Here is an 18,282-nt window from a genome sequence, read left to right as displayed (position 1 = left end):
AAGAGTGAAGCCCAGAAGCTGTAATAAAAAATATCCTCATATTCAAGTGATTCACTGAGAAAATATATTTATAACTGACAGAGTACTATCATTCTTAATACAGAAGAGGTCCTATAAATAAGAAAAAGTCACAGAAAAGGAAATAAAAATGGGTTTTAAACTTGGAAAAATGCTTACACTTACCTATACTAAAAGAAATCAAATTAAAACCATAGTGAAAAAAAAAAAAACAACAACAAACAAACCCATAGTGATAGGGAATTCCCTTTTGGTCCAGTGGTTAGGACTCCGCACTTCTAATGCCATGAGCTGGGGTTCCATCCATGGTCTGGAAACTAAGATCCCACAAGCTGTGCAGTGTGGCTGAAAACAAGGAAGTCCATAATGATATACCATTTTTTAAACCCTAGAAATGTAAAAGAATCTAAAAGGTTTGATGAAGCATTTATATTGTCAAAGGTGGCAGAAGCATAAATTGGTACAATATCTAGTAAGGACAGTAAGTTAAAAGTTTACATATCCTAGGAATTTGTCATCTACACATGCTTGCATATTTGTACAATGAAGTTATATATAAGTATATTCAATGAAGCACTGTTTATAATAGCAAAAGATTAGAAAGACCCTAAATGCCCTCTAACATAGAACCAGTTATTATTTATTCTTTTATGGATTCATAAATATCTTTGCAGCTAGCAAAAAACCACATAGGACCTTTTTATATTCTGGTACAAGAATGATCTCCAAGATAGACTTTTAAGTGGTAAAAAGTTATAAGACAGCACAGATAATAATATGCTATTATTTATGTTTTAAAATGTACATGTACATATGTACACATATATTCTTTCATTTTTATAGAATGTCTCTGGAAATAAATATAAGAGAATAATAGTGGTCGCTTAGGGAAGGAGTCACAAAAAAGGACATAGATCATATATACTTCTTGTACCTACTGATTTTTTCCTCTTAACCCTTTATTTTGCATTTATGTTTATATTGATCAGATACGGAGTATTGATATAGAATATTGATATAGGTTGTTATTGAGGACATCATCGATTGGGTTGTCAGAAATTATGTAACAAGTTCATCTTCAGATTTCAAGCCTAAGAAAATGTCTCTCTCCCTCAGAACAACCTCCTGTTACCACACAGTGATAATATATTTCTTATTTTGACTAATAAGAAGCTGAAAGCTACGTGCAATAGTTCCCTATACTCTAAATTTATTTTTTGCATAATTACTGCTTTTCTTTGCTCCTTTATTATACTTTTTATTCTTATATTTGAGTTTTATTAAATCTATACTTTTAACTGTATACCAACATCAAATTCGCAGACTCTAAATGTGAAGAAAGCATTTGGTTGAAATGTAAATATTCTAGTAAGAATGGTTGCCATCTTATTTAGCTGAAAAAGTTTAAAACTTTTAATATTCAAATTTTAATGACTGTAATCTAAGTCCCACCTTCAGAAATCTAAAATTAGTAAAATTCTCACTTATTTATTATATTACTTTAAATAGAAAACATTACAGTTATAGCTTATGAGAGTTGCTGTTATGTGCTCCATATTAGCATTGTGTAAACTTAACTTTTTTTTGAAAAACAGATCATTGCTTCTTGCTGACCTTGACAAAGAAGAAAAGGAAAAAGACTGGTATTATGCTCAACTTCAGAATCTCACTAAAAGAACAGATAGCCTTCCTTTAACTGAAAATGTAAGTAACTTGACAAAATAACTTATTTTTATATCTGAAAGTGTATATAAGTTTATAACTATATAGTTATTTGTAAACTGTAATATGTTTTATCCAACTTCAACATAAATATATAGTCAATGAATTTTGTATGTAGAGATGATAAAACTAAAAGATTCAGGATTCAACTAGGTGTTTTATTATTTGACGTGTTGAATTACCAAAGATACTCTGTAGAAATGTTTATTACCGTCTGTCTGTTTTTTGAACTATATTACAGGACTTGTGCCAGATGGTTTTTGCAGTGAAGGTATCTTTGAGATAACCTGAGTCCTATTCTAGTTATTGTAAATGACAGTAGCTGTTGGCACAGATGTTAGAGCTTTTTGCAAGCACTAAAAGTTGTTTGTTTTGCTAATATAACTATGTAAAAAATAACTTAATTCCGTCAGCCTCTCCCTCCCCACCCAAGCTCTCCAAGTCAACTGTTCTATTCATGGGGTGACACGTATAAGAACATTTCTGAAATACATTAATAATTTTAAATAAGACTTTATTTTAACTGTTACCCATAAATTTTAAAACAATTTTTTAGAAATAGGCCAGTTAAAATTAATCTTCCACTCTTAGCTTAGATTTTTCATTTTCTAATAGTTTTGAGAGGACATTATAAAAGAAAAAGTAACAATGAAGGAAAAACCTTTTCCAGAACACGCAGTTAATCACATTCCTGCGTGGGTGGGCATTGTCTGGCGGGAGCTAGAACTAGAAACTTCAGTGGTCAGCCTCCTGAGCACAAACTTATCCAGGTTGTGAGAGGGAAAGAATCTCCCTTCCTGACAATGTCGTTAACATCATTTTGGGAGCTAAGGAGACACCACAAGTGAAAGAACAGTTCATAGAGAGTGTGGACGTATGAGGATTAGGAACTCAGTAGGGTTTGGAGGGATCGTTGCTCTTAATATTAAAGCACTGTTTTGCTTAACATTCACTTTGGTAATTAAAATGTACAGTATTTAGAGTCTAGCTGTCTGCATGCAGTTGTGTATGAAACAGTTCAAGAGCAATTGGTTAATACCTGAAACAAAGATCAGTTGTCAGCTCATTCCCATATTAATTTACCATATAGTCAGTCACATTTATTTAAGAGGATATGTAAGACATTATAGACCATTAGGCAACATTAGCAAATGTAAATTGCTTATATTTCATAAATATTTTTAAATTCACAAAATTTTTATTTTATATTGGGAAGGCAGGTTAAGAATGCTTTCATATAGAAATACTTATCAGGTTACCAGGCATTGCTTAAAACATCAAATATAAACCACGTTATTGTAATATAATGTGTCATCTTCAACCTTTTGCGCAAGGGATTTTTGGAAGTGGAGGACAAATAAGTGTAGTTATAACATGACTCACAGCATGGAGACTATTTCAACTGTGTTGCAACACATAATGTGGATATGCCTATAGGAACGCATCCTGCATATGTCGTCTGTATATTGCAAGGGGAAAGGGTGAAAGCTTCTCTAACTTAACCTGACAACACATTTTGGGATTCTTAGGCCTACAGAATGCTATTCTGAGTCAGACATTTCTGATCAGGGATCAGACCTTCACCCTTGACAGTGAGTGTGTGGAGTCCTAACCCCTGGACCTCCAGGGAATTGCCCACATGCAGCTTTTTATTGGACTTACAGAGCATGAAGAATCTACAGCACTTCCTTATTCCCTTCGTGGTCTGTTATAACTGTCACTCATTATTTTGTCCAGCTGTTCTTTTAGCCTTGGAGCATGTCTTTGTAAGTTTCTTTGCCTTCTCCTTTTTTCATTTTTTATACCTAGCAGTTACCACAACATCTGGAATTGTAGTTAAGAGGGCTAATAAAGTTTTGAATGCACTAACACCCACTCCATGAAGAAGTACTTTTTTTGGTTTGTTTCAACTTTGGTTCATATTTATATTTTTACCAAAAAGTTTGTGTTATCTTGCAACTTATTTTTATATAAAAGCTTTTCTTTATTCTGTCTTCTTTATTTTACATGTGGGAAAGTTCTCTCTATTTAGTCTCCATGTACATAAGAATCCTGAAGTGAGGTATAAACTTAAGGATGATGGACCTGATCCTTGATTTTTCTATTTTGTCCACATTAATATTCTAATTTTTAACAGTTCAAAGTAGTGCTTCTTCAGGGCAGAAGAATTGTAAGGTAACTGAAAATAGGCTTACCTTAACTAGATAAATATATATATTTTAAAGAGCTAGTACAATTTAATTAAAACTATTTGTGACTGTGGGGCAGTAAAAGTGTTTCAACTCTTCACTTCACATCAGAAAGCCAGGCTGAGCCTAGCAGTGATCATCAAGTTTTAGGACTTCTTAGAGTAAAAAATAACTTTCTTATGATAACTTATGTATTTGTTTATTCATTTTCTTTATGGATACTTATATGCTTTTTTATTTTTACTGATAAACACAAGATATTAACATTTCCATTTTACTTGTGGTTTTAGTTTTCCTTACAAACAGATATGACCAGAAGGCAGTTGGAATACGAGGCAAGGCAAATCAGAGTTGCAATGGAAGAACAACTAGGTAGTTGCCAGGATATGGAAAAACGAGCACAGGTAACATATTTATTATTAAACTCTGAAACAGTAGTAGCTAGATTTCTATGAAGAATCTAATGAATTACAGCTCTGTTAACTTTGGTCAAGTTTTATTCTTAAAGATTTTTTAAAGTCTATCTTTACTTTGGCACTAGTTCAAAATAAGAATAGTTTACTATGGCTGCTGGGAAGCATAACCAGTATTCACATAATTCTGCCTTCATATTTCAATTCTCGGATACTGTTCTGCTATGCCTTGGAATTATAAGAGGGAAGAAGAATTCAATTCTGGTCATCTTATTAGTTGCTAGCTAACTTCAGTTATCCTTTGAGATTTTTACTTCTGTGTTTGTGTAATGAAAAAAGGAAAGTCTCATTCGAGGAGAGAAACATATAAAAAGAACCTTGGGAAGAGAAACAAATTGAATGGAGAACATTCTCATGTTTCTACCCTCAACTATGTAAAGAAAGAATATTGGCATAAGAAAGGATTTCTTAAGACATTAGACTAATTATAAAGACTGGTAAAATTCTACTATTTTAAAATTAAGAATTTATCTTATATTAGGTACCTTAAAGAAAATGAAAAGGGGAAAAAGCATGTTTGGGAATTCCCTGTCTGTCCATTTGTTTGGACTCAGTGCTGTTACTGCCAGGCCCTGAGTTCAGTCTGTGGTCAGAGAACTAAGATCCCGCAAGCCAAAATGGCACGGCCAAAAGAAGAAAATAAAAAGGTGAAAAGATAAGTTACATATTGGGAGAAGGTATTTATCACCATATAAGTGGTATGGAATCAAGAATATATAATGAATTTCCAAAGATACTTTAAATTATATGATACAATTAATACAGATTTAGTATTTGTAACAGTTGGTGTTTTCATGAAATTATTTTAAAATACCAGGCAGATTTTGTTTGTTGATAGAAAAACTATGAGAAATTTTACTCTGGTTTATATGAATTTACGTTTTTAGAATGTGAATTTATGGAATACTGTATACATGTTTTTCTATATCTGTTAATGTGTTTGCTTTTAGAGGTTCTTAAGAAATGAGATGTTGATATGAAAATGTCTGTATTAATGTATAAATATAAATAAGTATATTCCAGACAGCTTACTCTAGAACAGGTTAACTTGAGTTCTTTCTTGGCCATTTTGTCCAGATATGTGCAGATGTATTCATTTTAATTTTGTTCTGGAATATAGTGTTCTTTTGCTAGTTAATATTCTAAGGAATTTTTAGTCCATATTTTACAAATACAGCAAACATTCATTTATTCTGGAAATATATTAAGCTTAGGGCTAAAGAGATATTGTACACAAAGCAAAAATGGAAGTATTTGCAGTACATATGAGGAGTTACTATCCCTAATATACAGGGAGCACCTACAAATCAATTGAAAACAAGACAACCAAAGAGGAAAATAATCAGAAGGTATGAGTAGTCCCATCACAAAAGTACAAGTGGTTAATAAATCATTGTTAAAATATACTTAAACGTCACTAGTTATCAGGGAAAAGTAACATACAATAATGTTGTTTTTTGTTTGTGGTGGTGGTTTCTTGTTTGGTTGGTTAATTTTCTGCCTATCAGGCTGGCAAAAGCTTTAAAGTTTAGTGTCATGTAATACTGGTGAGATTTTGAGAGATTGTAATATGAAGCATCGTTGTCTGCCTGTTGTAAGAATAAACTGGTACAGTCCTGAAGGACTCTGTAGCACTACCTGTCAAAGTTAAAATGTTTGTACCCTCTGACATAGTAATTCTGTAAGACTCTCAGAATATGTCCTCCAGGAATGTCGAGTTAAAGCAGCAAGAATATAAGTATGGATTTTATGCTATTCATCACAACACTGTAAGACAGAGAGAGAGAGACGATTGCAGTGTCCACCATTTGGGTAGTTATTAAATTATTACATTAGTAGTATGCAACTCTTACAAACACTAATAATTAGGTAATGGGAATAATGAAAATAATTGTCCATAGTAATTCTCTCCCTCATAACTCTGCTTGAGTGACTCAGCACGTAAGACTAGAATGGTCAGCTAACGAACATGAAAGTGAATTCCAAGAAGGCCTGAGGCCATGAGAAAAAAATGTGTTACCTCCTTTGCAAGGAAAAGATGGATAAAAATTCCAAGTAAAATAAAAATAGAGTGAAAGTTTTTTTTAAAAACAATCATGTACCAGAAACAGAAGCCAACATTATATTAGATTGAGAAAATAGAGAAATAATTAGATTATTACCTTTGCAGTCATTAACATGGTTTGCCGCTTGCTCTCATCACTATTACTTAACTTTGTTTGGAGGTTCCACTAATTCAGGTAGAAAGAAAACAAATTGTTTAACTACTGCACTATTTTCCAACTAGAAGGGAAGAGAGCAAATAATTGTCATTTGTAAACTACATTGTTGTCTACCTAGAAAAACCATGGTGAAGAGCCAAAAAGTTTTTCAGCTAATGAGAGAACTCAGTAGGGTGGCTGGAGTTAAGATACATTAGGGTTTCTCTATTAGCAATGACTACCATTTGGAAATGGAAATTGGGTAGAATGATCTCTTCATAATGACAGGAAATTTTAAAATACCAAACACAGACCACATGAAGAAAAATATAAAATTGCTAAAGGACACACTATGGGGCCCTAGAAGTAGAAAAGCCTGTGTGGCTCTCTGCATTGTATTTGTGTTATCTGGTTGCAGCGATGCCAGGGATATCACAGAAGAGGGGCCAACTAAGATTGTAAGGTCCTGCAGGGTATGGAGGAGTGAAGTGAGTAGTCAGACCACTCTTGCTGTCTGTACATCCTGTGAATGCCTGCTTCCCCTGCACCCTGCATACAAGCCTGACCTTCCCACACACTTGCCCCTGGCCCCAGCTATTGTCTGTGCTGATCACTGGGGCAGTGAAGGGCATTCCCCCTCTGTGGCTTTCCCTGGTAACTGATGAGCCAGCCTGACATCACTGTGTAACTGGCACTCTCCCCTTCCACCCAAGAGGGAAGCCTGCTGCGTGTCCTGCCTGCCATCCGTCACACATGGTAGGGTATCACTCCAGGACTTTGTTTCAGGTGTGTAAGATCCCCCTTCCATTAAACCACTGATGTCTCTGTTGCTAAAAATAAATAAGATCCCTGGGTGAGAAGATTTTAATATCCTAATAATGTCTTTCTTTAAAAAGTTGATATAGAAATATAATATGATTCTAGTCATAATCTTAATTTTTTTAGAGCCCGGAAAAATGATTTTTAAGTTTGTAAAGTAAGAATTTCCAAAAGTATTTAAGAAAATTATAGTGAGTGAGGATTTACCTTACCATTTGGTAAAATTTGCTGTAAAGGTGTTGCAGTAATCACAGTATGATATTAATAGCACAGGAATAGACGTAGGCAAATAGAACAGAATAGAGACTAGAAAAAGATGTAAGAAAATCTGGAATCTTTTAATGATAGAAGTTGCAAGTTTGGGGGGGGGGGGGAATGGTAAATAACTCAGTGAGAACATAGATGATAACTGGGAACCTTTCTGGTGGTGGTTGTTTTTTAGTCACTAAGTCGTGTCCGATTCTTTCGTGACCCTGTGAACTGTAGGCCGTCAGCCTTCTCTGTCCATGGGATTTCTCAGGCAAGAATACTGGAATGGGTCGCCATTTCCTTCTCCAGGGGATCTTCCTGACCCAGGGATTGAACCCACATCTCCTTCATTGGCAGGCAGATTCTTTACCACTGAGCCACCAAGGAAGCCCTATCTAGTAGTAGAGAAATTAAATTAGATCCCTACCTCACATCTTGTACATGAAGAGTTACAGGTGAGTTAAATATCTAAATGTAAAAAATAAAATTAATAGAAGAAAATATAGGACAAGAGAGATCTTAATTAAGAATGGAAACTCAAAAGCAATAGGAGGGGACAGGATTTATTTTGTAAAATTTTAAAGCATTCATCCTGCAGGAAAAAAAAATACGGGAAACTATTTGTGACACATCAAGGGGGAAAGGTTTAATATCCTGTACTGTAAGAATTCTACAAACTAAGAAGAAAAAGACAACTTTTTATATGGGCAGAGGATGTAATCATTCAGTTTATTGAAAAGAAAATGCAGATGACCAATAAAACACATACAAATGACTGTGGAACAGTTTTGGGGAAATTGAAACAAAATCCACTCTTGCCCATGCCTATTTGAATTAGTCTCTGCCTGTCTCCATTAACAGTTTGGTTATTTATTTATTTGTTTCTTTATTTGTTCAACACAAATTTGGGCTCATAGTATGGTGCTCCCTACTCTCCTCTATGCGTGTAAGAAAAGGTTGGATAAATGTACATCAGCTTATTCATAAGAGCTTTTTCTGGGAGTTGGGGATTGGTAGAACGAAAGTTACTTATCCTTCTGTGCTGCTGTAATGTTTTATAAATACATGGATGACATAGTTCTGTGTAGCTTTACCTGTTTTCTTCTTGACATATATTTAGGTGATTTATAATTTCTCACTGTTGAAACAACTCTGATAAACATACTTATCCATATCCTATAAATGTGCACAAAAGTTTTTCTAGGTCAAGAGTCTTTTTCTTAGAGGGCTGTATGGTAAGTAGCTTAGACTTTGTCAGCCATGTGGTCTGTTGCAACTACTCAACTCTGCCTTTGTAGCAAGAAAGCAACCATAGACAACAGTATATGAGCAAATGAGCATGACTGTGTTTCAGTAAAACATGATTCATAAACAGATGACTGGCAAGCCTTAACTTGCTGACCTCTGCTCTGGTACACATACCTGAAAGCATAATTGCTGGTCCTAAGGTAGGAGTGTTCTGAATAGTGTTGGCCAGATTGCCCTCAAAATGATTTTATCAGTTTGCGTTTCTCCCAGGAGTATATGAGAATTCTGTTTCCTTTGACTCTTGTTTTCTTTTTTTCCTTCAGAAATTGTGAGTCAAACTTTATAATTAACAATCAATGAGCATATGAAACATTATCTTGTCATTTAGTTTATACTTTCATGAGTGCTACTGAAGTTGAATATCTTTTCATATATGTATTAGACTTTTAAGATTTTCTTTTTGCTGTTTTTTTCATATTGTTAGATGTCTTATTCATTTATATTTGAGAGATATTTTAATATACTCTTAATACCCATCTGTTATACATGATGTATTTCATAACTGTTCCCTGCCAAATCTGTTACCTACTTTTGCTTAATGATAACAAAAAATTATTTTTTATTGTAATGCTAAATTAGTTATATTGTCGTATTTGTGCTTTCTTCAACCTATTTTTACATCTTTTCCTATCTTTAAATATACCCTATTTTTTTCTAGTAAGTCTAATGTTTTATTTTTCAATTAGATCGTTAATTCATCTCAGATTTGCTATTATATATGTTTTAGAGGTCAGTAAGTCAGTTCAGTTGCTCAGTGATGTCCGACTCTTTGCGACCCCATGAACCGCAGCACGCCAGGCCTCCCTGTCCATCACCAACTCCCGGAGTCCACCCAAACCCATGTCCATTGAGTCGGTGATGCCATCCAGCCATCTCATCCTCTGTCATCCCCTTCTCCTCCCGCCCTCATCTTTCCCAGCATCAGGGTCATTTCAAATGACTCATTTCTTCACATCAGGTGGCCAAAGTATTGGAGTTTCAGCTTCAATATCAGTCCTTCCAATGAATACACAGGACTGCTCTCCTTTAGGATGGACTGGTTGGATCTCCTTGCAGTCCAAGGGACTCTCAAGAGTCTTCTCCAGGGAGGTGGGAGAGGGGATCGGGATGGGGAATAAAAAAAAAAAAAAAAGAGTCTTCTCTTTTGAACACCACAGTTCAAAAGCATCAATTCTTCGGCACTCAACTTTCTTTATAATCCAACAATCCATACATGACCATTGGAAAAACCATAGCCTTGACTAGACGGATGTTTGTTGGCAAAGTAATGTCTCTGCTTTTTAATATGCTGTCTAGGTTGGTCATAACTTTCCTTCTAAGGAGTAAGTGTCTTTTAATTTCATGGCTGCAATCACCATCTGCAGTGATTTTGGAGCCCAAAAAAATAAACTCAGCCACTGTTTCCCAACTATTTTCCATGAAGTGATGGGACCAGTTGCCATGATCTTAAGTTTTCTGAATGTTAAGCTTTAAGCCAACTTTTTCACTGCCCTCTTTCACTTTCATCAAGAGGCTCTTTAGTTCTTCACTTTCTGCCATAAGGGTGCTGTCATCTGCATATCTGAGGTTATTGATATTTCTCCTGGCAGTCTTGATTCCAGCTTGTGCTTCATCCAGCCCAGCGTTTCTCATGATGTACTCTGCACATTAGTTAATTTTAGCATATGTGCTGCCAAAGCGAGCACTGCACTTTAGTTAAATAAGTAGGGTGACAATATACAGCCTTGACGTACTCCTTTTCCTATTTGGAACCAGTCTGTTGTTCCATGTTCAGTTCTAACTGTTGCTTCCTGACCTGTATACAGGTTTCTCAAGAGGCAGGTCAGGTGGTCTGGTATTCCCATCTCTTTCAGAATTTTCCTCAGTTTGTGGTGATCTACACAGTCAGAGGCTTTGGCATAGTCAATAAAGCAGAAATAGATGTTTTTCTGGAACTCTCTTGCTTTCTCGATGTTCCAGCGGATGTTGGCGATTTGATCTCTGGTTCCTCTGCCTTTTCTAAAACCAGCTTGAACATCTGGAAGTTCACAGTTTATGTAGTGTTGAAGCCTGGCTTGGAGAATTTTGAGCATTACTTTACCAACGTTTGAGATGAGTGCAATTGTGAGGTAGTTTGAGCATTCTTTGGCATTGCCTTTCTTTGGGATTGGAATGAAAACTGACCTTTTCCAGTCCGATGGCCACTGCTGAGTTTTCCAGATTTGCTGACATATTGAGTGCAGCACTTTCATAGCATCATCTTTTAGTTTTAGAGGTAGGAATCTAATTTTATGTATATATATATATAAACACTCATGCATATGATTTTTAAATGTGTGTATATAGTATATGTTATATGCAGTATAATTTCTATTCAATAATTATATAATTAGTGATATATACAGACATACAGATACACACAGATAGATATATATTTATGTTGTTAACAGAATTTTCCATTAACATTTATTGGATGCATCTCTGTTTCCCCATGGATTAGTAATGCTGTTTTTGGCATTTGAGAAGTTGTATTTGCTGAATATTTGTGAACTCTGTTCCATTAGTCTGTTTTAGCTTCTCTGGATACCACACTTGTTTTATTTGCTATAATTTTATTAATCTTAAGTCTTGTAGTATGAGTCCTACTTATTTACGTCTGTAAAAATGTGTTTATATTCTGTTTCATTACTCTTTTATTTGAAATTTAGTATCAGCTTATTTTCTTCAAGGAAAAACCTTATTGACTTTTGATTAGTTATACATTGAATTTATAAATTAATTTCAGGAGAATTTATATCTTTACAGTATGAAGATTGGATCTTGGTTGAAAGATTGGTCTCTGGATTCTAATTCCGTGTCACTTATCAGCACAGTGATCTTGTTTAAACTCTGCCTCAGTTTTCTCATTGGTAAAATGTAGAAAATGATTCCCTGTAAAAAATGTAAGGATTAAATGAGTTAATATGCATAAAACCCTTGGAGTTTAGCAAATTCCAAGTAAATATTAGGTACTGTTACTCGTTTTGTATCTCATTCATTTGGGTCTTATTTTATGCCCTTCAGAAAAGCTTTATAACATTCTTCATAAAACCCTTGTTGTTCAATTGTTAAGTCATGTCCAACTCTTTACAGCCTCATGGTCTACAGCATACCAGACTTCCCTGTCCTTCACTTTCTCCCACAGTTTGCTCAAATTCATGTCCAGTGAGTCTGTGATGCTATCCAAACATCTCATTCTCTGTAGTCCATATTCTTCATGATCCTCTTACACATCTTTTTTTTTTTTCATTTATTCCTAGATATCTTAGTTTTTGTTGCTATTGTGAATGGAATTTTCTCTAGTTTACATTACTAAATTTGATGTATCCAGGACTCTTCCTGAACTCTTTTGTTAGATTGTCTCAGTAGTTTAAGATTTTCTTGGATTTTTTCATTTAGATGTTAAATTGTCTCCAAGTAATGACAGTTTTGTCTTTTCCAGTCCTTTTTTCCCTCTTTGTATTATATAAGAAATGTAATACATCTTTGAATAAAGCAATGATAATTGGTCTTCTTCATCTCACCTTGGCTTTAAAGAGAATTCTGAAATTTCACGATTAAGTATGCTGTTTACTTAAGGTTTTTGATACCATTTATCACGTTAAGGAATTTACCTTCTATTCCTAATTTCTTGAGAGCTGTCCTGAATTCATACTGAACTATTCAGTTCACTTCTGTTCAGTGGCTCAGTTATGTCGGACTCTGCAACCCCATGGACTGCAGCACACCAGGCCTCCCTGTCCATCACCAGCTCCCGGAGTTTACTCAAGCTCATGTCCATTAAGTCAGTGTTGCCATCCAACCATCTCATCCTCTGCCGTCCCCTTCTCCTCCCGCCTTCAGTCTTTCCAGCATCAGGGTCTTTAAATGAGTCAGTTCTTCGCATCAGGTGGCCAAAGTCTTGGAGTTGAATCTTCAGCGTCAGTCCTTCCAATGAATATTCAGGACTGATTTCCTTTAGGATGGACTGGTTGGATCTCCTTGCAGTCCAAGGGACTCTCAAGAGTCTTCTCCAACACCACAGTTCAAAAGCATCTATGCTTCGGCACTCAGCTTTCTTTAAGTCCTACTCTCATATCCATGCATGACTACTGGAAAAGCCATAACTTTGACTAGACGGGCCTTTGTTGGAAAAGTGATGTTTCTGCTTTTTAATGTGCTGTCTAGGTGGGTCATAAATTTTCTTCCAAGGAGCAAGCGTCTTTCCTTTCACGGCTGCAGTCACCATCTGCAGTGATTTTGGAGTCCCAAAAAATAAAGTCTGTCACTGTTTCCATTGTTTCCCCCATCTATTTGCCATGAAGTGATGGGACCAGATGCCATGATCTTAATTTTGATGTTGAGTTTAGAGCCAACTGTCTCGCTCTCCTCTTTCACTTTTATTAACAGGCTTTTTAGTTCTTCTTCACTTTGTGCCATAAGGGTGGTGTCATCTGCATATCTGAGGTTATTGATATTTCTCCCAGCAGTCTTGATTCCAGCTTGTGCTTCATCCAGCCCAGCATTTCTCATGATGTACACTGCACATTAGTTAAATAAGCAGGGTGACAATATACAGCCTTGACATACTCCTTTTCCTATTTGGAACCAGTCTGTTGTTCCATGTCCAGTTCTAACTGTTGCTTCCTGACCTGTATACAGATTTCTCAAGAGGCAGATCAGGTGGTCTGGTATTCCCGTCTCTTTCAGAATTTTCCACAGTTTGTTGTGACCCACACAGTCAAAGGCTTTGGCATAGTCAATAAAGCAGAAATAAATGTTTTTTCTGGATCTCTCTTGCTTTTTCGATGAGTCAGCAGGCGTTGGCAATTTGATCTCTGGTTCCTCTGCCTTTTCTAAATCCAGTTTGAACATCTGGAAGTTCATGGTTCACATACTGTTGAAGTCTGGTTTGGAGAATTTTGAGCATTACCTTGCTAGCATGTGAGATGAGTGCAATTGTGTGGTAGTTTGAGCATTCTTCAGCATTGCCTTTCTTTGGGATTGGAATGAAAACTGACCCTTTCCAGTCCTGCAGTCATTGCTGAGTTTTCCAAATTTGCTACCATATTGAGTGCAACACTTGCATAGCATCGTCTTTGAGGATTTGAAATAGCTTAACTGGAATTCCATCACCTCCACTAGCTTTGTTCGTAATGATGCTTCCTAGGGCCCACTTGACTTCGCATTCCAGGATGTCTGCTCTAGGTGAGTGATCATATCATTTTGATCATCTGGTTTGTGAAGATCTTTTTGTACAGTTCTTCTGTGTATTCTTGCCACCTCTTCTTAATACATTCTGCCTCTGTTGGTCCATACCATTTCTGTCCTTTATTGTGCCCATCTTTGCATGAAATATTCCCTTGGTATCTCTAATTTTCTTGACGAAATCTCATCTTTCCCTTTCTGTTGTTTTCCTCTATTTCTTTGCATTGGTCACTAAGGAAGGCTTTCTTATCTCTCCTTGCTATTCATTGGAACTCTGCATTCAAATGAGTGTATCTTTCCTTTTCTCCTTTGCCTTTCACTTCTCTTCACAGCTATTTGTAAGGCCTTCTCAGACAACCATTTTGCCTTTTTGCATTTCTTTTTCTTGGGGATGGTCTTGCTCCCTGTCTCCTGTATAATGTCACGAACCTCCGTCCATAGTTCCTCAGGCAGTCTTGTCTATCAGATCTAATCTCTTGAATCTATTTCTCACTTCCACTGCATCGTCATAAGGGATTTGATTTAGGTCATATCTGATTGGTCTGGTAGTTTTTCCCTACTTACTTCAGTTTAAGTCTGAATTTGGCAATAAGGAGTTCATGATCTAAGCCACAGTCAGCTTCTGGTCTTGTTTTTGCTGACTCTATAGAGCTTCTCCATCTTTGGATGCAAAGAATATAATTAGTCTGATTTCAGTGTGGACCGTCTGGTGAAAACCATGTGTAGAGTCTTCTCTTGTGTTACTGGAAGAGGGTGTTTGCTATGACCAGTGTGTTCTCTTGGCAAAACTCTATTAGCCTTTGCCCTGCTTCATTCTGTACTCCAAGGCCAAGTTTGCCTGTTACTCCAGGTGTTTCTTGACTTCCTACTTTGCATTCTAGTCCCATGTAATGAAAAGGACATCTTTTTTTGGGTGTTAGTTCTAGAAGGTCTTGTAGGTCTTCACAGAACCGTTCAACTTCAGCTTCCTCAGCATTACCGGTCGGGGCACAAGCTTGGATTACCATGATACTGAATGGTTTGCCTTGGAAATGAACAGAGATCATTCTGTCATTTTTGAGACTGCACCCAAGCATTTCGAGTGCTTTTGTTGACTTATGACATTTCTTCTAAGGGATTCTTTCCCACAGTAGTAATAATGGTCATCTGAATTAAATTCACCCATTCCAATCCATTTTAGTTTGCTGATTCCTAAAATATTGACGTTCACTCTTGCCATCTCCTGTTTGACCACTTCCAGTTTGCCTTGATTCATGGACCTAGCATTCCTATGCAGTATTGCTCTATCAGCATTGGACTTTGCTTCCGTCACCATCACATCCACAACTGAATGTTGTTTTTGCTTGGCTCCATCTCGTCAGTCTTTGTGGAGTTATTTCTAGGAGCATAGTGGGCACCTACCAACCCAGGGAGTGCATCTTTCAGTGCCCTGCCTTTTTGCATTTTCATGTTGTTGTTGGGGTTCTCAAGGCAAGAATAGTGAAGTGGTTTGCCTTTCCCTTCTCCAATGGGCCATGTTTTGTCAGAACTCTCCACCATGACCCATCCATCTTGGTTGACCCTACAAGGCATGCTCATAGTTAGATTGAGTTAGACAAGGCTGTGGTCCATGTGATCAGTTTGGTTAGTTTTCTGTGATTGTGGTTTTGAGTCTGTTTGCCCTCTGATGGATCAGGATAAGAGGCTTATGAAGCTTCCTGATGGGAGAGACTGACTGAGGGGGAAACTGGGTCTTGTTCTGTTTGGCGGGGCCATGCTCTGTGAACCTTTAATCCAATCCTCTGTTGAAGGGCAGGGCTATGTTCCCTCCCTGTTATTTATCTGAGGCCAAAGTATGGTGGAGGTAGTGAAGATAATGGCGACCTCGCTCAAAAGGTCACATGCCTGCACTGCTACATCCAGTGCCCCTGACCCTGCAGCAGGCCACCGCCGACCCCTGCCTCTGCCAGAGACTCCTGGACACTCATGGGCAAGTCTGGGTCAGTCTCTTGTGGGGTCACTGCTCCTTTCTCCTGGGTCCTAGTGCACACGAGGTTCTATTTGTGCCCTCCCAGAGTCTGTTTCCCCAGTCCTGTGTGAGTTCTGGCAGCTCTATGTTGGGTTAATGGTGACCTCCTCTGAGACAGCTTATGCCATACTCAGGTCTACTGTACTCAGAGCCCCTGCCTCTGCAGCAGTCCACTGCTGACCCACATGTTCACAGGAGACACCCAAACACAGTTCTGTCTCCGTCTCTGTGGAGTCTCTGGGTCCTGGTGCACATAAAGTTTGTTTGAGCCCTCTGAGTGTCTCTGGCGAGTATGGGGTTTGATTCTACATGGTATTTCAATATATATATCAAATTATATTACTAAATAATTTTTATATCAGTTTTTCAAAAGTCATACCATGTCTATATGCCTGAACAATTAAGCATGTTGCATTTTATTTAATTTCATAAATATTCAAGATTGTCATACAGAGAATGGAAAGAAGTGCTACTGACTTCTTCCATTTTATGTTGAGTAACGAAAGCACAAATGTTATTGTGGAAGCAGTCATCAAGGCGCAGACTTGATTACAGGGTCTAGTGACCTAATAGCAATACAGAAATACAGTTCTGTGAAGAGGAATGTTAGGTATATTTTCCTGTTTTCACCCTCTAAATATTAAAAATTTTGACTTGGGACTTTATTGGTGAGGGGGAGCTGGTTATATAGAGAGAGGAAAACAATGAAATATTATGAAACTAATAAGTGTAGATAGTTTTGTTGTTTCTGTAATGCCAGGATGTATTTGGTGTCTGATGTAGAAGTAATCACTCATCTCTGCAGAATCTTTAGAGAGCTACTAAAAGTATTTCTTCTTCAGCATGTTTTCATGGTGAAAATTGGACATGGTAAAATGTCTTAAATAGAAAATATTATTTACCTTCAGTTCAGTTCAGTCGCTCAGTCATGTCCAACTCTTTGCGACCCCATGAATCACAGATCACCAGGCCTTCCTGTCCATCACCAGCTCCCGGAGTTTACCCACATTCATGTCCAGCGAGTCGGTGATGCCATCCAGCCATCTCATCCTCTGTCATCCCCTTCTCCTCCTGCCCCCAATTCCTCCCAACATCAGGGTCTTTTCCAGTGAGTCAACTCTTCGCATGAGGTGGCAAAAGTATTGGAGTTTCAGCTTCAGCATCAGTCCTTCAATGAATATTCAGGACTGATCTCCTTTAGGATGGACTGGTTGGATCTCCTTGCAGTCCAAGGGACTCTCGAGTCTGCTCCAGTACCACAGTTCAAAAGCATCAATTCTTCGGTGCTCAGCTTTCTTCACAGTTCAACTCTCACATCCATACACGACCACTGGAAAAACCATAAGCTTGACTAGACGGACCTTTGTTGACAAAGTAATGTCTCTGCTTTTTAATATGCTATCTAGGTTGGTCATAACTTTCCTTCCAAGGAGTGAGCGTCTTTTAATTTCATGGCTGCAGTCACCATCTGCAGTGATTTTGGAGCCCAGGAAAATAAAGTCAGCCACTGTTTTCACTGTTTCCCCATCTATTTGCCATGAAGTAATGGGACCAGATGCCATGATCTTAGTTTTCTGAATGTTGAGCTTTAAGCCAACTTTTTCACTCTCCTCTTCCACTTTCATCAAGAGGCTCTTTAGTTCTTCACTTTCTGCCGTAAGGGTGGTGTCATCTCCGTGTCTGAGGTTATTGATATTTCTCCCAGCAGTCTGGATTCCCGCTTGTGATTCTTCAAGCCCAGCATTTCTCATGATGTACTCTTCATATAAGTTAAATAAGCACAGTGACAATATACAGCCTTGATGTACTCCTTTTCCTATTTGGAGCCAGTCTGTTGTTCCATGTTCAGTTCTAACTGTTGTTTCCTGACCTACATATAGGTTTCTCAAGAGGTGGGTCAGGTGGCCTGGTGTGACCATCTGTTTCAGAATTTTCCACAGTTTTTTGTGATCCACACGGTCAGAGGCTTTGGCATGGTCAATAAAGCAGAAATAGATGTTTTTTCTGGAACTCTCTTGCTTTCTCGATGTTCCAGCGGATGTTGGCAGGTTGATCTCTGGTTCCTCTACCTTTTCTAAAACCAGCTGGAA

General features: G+C 37.2%; 1 pseudogene; it reads left to right on the top strand.

The window, feature by feature from the left end:
- The window catches only part of LOC136155435 (adenomatous polyposis coli protein-like), a 45,481-nt pseudogene that overhangs the window by 4,992 nt on the left and 22,207 nt on the right, over positions 1–18,282 (top strand).

The sequence above is a fragment of the Muntiacus reevesi genome, unplaced genomic scaffold (genome assembly GCF_963930625.1).
Source record: "Muntiacus reevesi unplaced genomic scaffold, mMunRee1.1 SCAFFOLD_148, whole genome shotgun sequence".
Classification (NCBI taxonomy): Eukaryota; Metazoa; Chordata; class Mammalia; order Artiodactyla; family Cervidae; genus Muntiacus; species Muntiacus reevesi.
Note: the sequence above shows the minus strand (reverse complement) of the source record. Positions and strands in the feature narration are given on the sequence as shown.